Genomic DNA, 2,009 nt, shown 5'->3' with positions numbered 1-2,009 from the left:
TTCCCCGAGAAGGGGAACGAGAGACTGCGTCGGCCCGCCGCACCTCTCTCCCCGCCTGAAGCGCCTGCTTCATAGTTTAAGCTAATGATGAGTGTGTACAGGTGTGCTTTATACTCCTCCAGTTATTCCGTCACACCTTACCGTTCTAGCAACAAGCCAATAGGATTGGAGTGATTTCATTCACGTTCAGACCTGCTTCGCCTAGAGGCGTTCCCATAGTGTCGTAACCGACACAGTCTCTCGTTCCCCTTCTCGGGGAACCAGGGTTACATACGTAACCCGAGACGTTATTGCCAAAAGCGTCTCATTAAGTTTTCCTTCATTAGTGCATTTCTTTTTGAGTGCATCTGACGGCTCCTATAGAATCTCTGAAGCTGTGGTGAATTTCTTTGAAAAACTCTTTGAAAGCCCGAAGCACACTGTCTGGCATTTGAATTAGTAATGGGATTTTCTGGTATAATCAGGTTTAGCAGGTATTCTCTCTGGTGTATCGGGATAACACTGTTAATTTGGGACTGAGATTAAGAGTTCTTACACAAACTGTTATAACACTTTTACCTACTCTACCTTAAACAGAGTATAGTGGAAGTTGTACCTGACACTTATTTGAAGCTAAATCAATGTTGTAGGTAGGAAATCATTTCCATTATATTTCATACTGAAATTTGCTGAGACATTAAATGTCTGTTTGTAAACTGTGTGTGTTGCTGACAAGTTCCAAATTGTTTAAATATCGATATTTCTTCTTCTGATGTTCATGTATCAAGCCTCATATTACCGGAATCAATATTGGGTTTAGTGTTTAAAGAAATGCTTTAAAGGAAACACGTGAAAAGGATGGGGACAGTAAAATGATATCCTCTGGATTTTCAAGATCTGATTATCCCCTAAAATACTTCTGTAAAACCAAAATGTCATATAGCTAACCAGTTATCTACATACTTATCTACTATATTATTGAATAAAATGACGGTGTTTCGCGGTGTTCAGGTGTTATTTCTGCCTTGGCACTCGTGATACTCTTTGTTGTCTTTGTTTTCGTTTCAGCATTAACGTGATGGTGAGCTTGGTGCCCATTAGCCACCCAACAAGTGATTAATAGCTGATGGACATCTCTCTCGCTGCACATGCCTGGCTACTGTATGAAAAATTCCACCGCCAACTGCAAACGAGCAAAACAACAGCCTGTCCTGTTCCTAATAATCTTTGATGTAACACCAAAAGAAACAGGCTTACCTTCAGTGTTACAACTTTCCATCTGACGAGGGACTGCCAACTCAGTAGCATCTCCATTGTAACCTGAAGAACTGTAATGGTTAATATTTAGGAGGATATATCGACAGAAATGCAATATAATATGCATAACTATGTTTTCAGTTCTGTATAAAGACCCTACATAATACACCGTTAAGTTTTTGTTACCATAGAATGAGCCATTACTATCTACATACTGCGGGTCCCCTTACATGGACTTTGTCATGTTGCGCCGCTATGTTTCTACAGTAGCTCAAACGGACAAACTGCTTATGGACCACGTTTCATCACTACATTGAATATGTATAAGAAGAAGCAGTAGTAGTAGTAGTAATAGTAGTAGTAGTATAAGTCATCTGGTTTATTAGAAGTAAAAAGGTTAGTGAAATGTGGACAAATGGAGGACCACACGTATCATTTAGCACAAGAGCCAGAATAATGTGTACATGGGATATGGCACATGAATCCACCGAAGTCGGAAGAACGACTTCCCAACTCAGGAAATGGGACCATCCGAGGAGCACGTAACTGCACAGTGAGCCGTTGCTTGCAATTTGCAGCCCTCACCACTAGATGCCACTAAAACTTGCACACTGAACCTTTACAGTTTTTTCTGAATGCTTAAGCGCTAATCGTGATTCTTGTAGCACAATTTCTAAAACTATTAATACGTATAGCAAAACCACTCACTGAGTTTGCAAAACTAAAAGCACAAACACTGCTTTGCACTCAGTTTGCAATTTTGTAACACACAC

Source organism: Micropterus dolomieu, linkage group LG04 (genome assembly GCF_021292245.1).
Source record: "Micropterus dolomieu isolate WLL.071019.BEF.003 ecotype Adirondacks linkage group LG04, ASM2129224v1, whole genome shotgun sequence".
Classification (NCBI taxonomy): domain Eukaryota; kingdom Metazoa; phylum Chordata; class Actinopteri; order Centrarchiformes; family Centrarchidae; genus Micropterus; species Micropterus dolomieu.
This window is presented reverse-complemented; position numbering follows the sequence as displayed.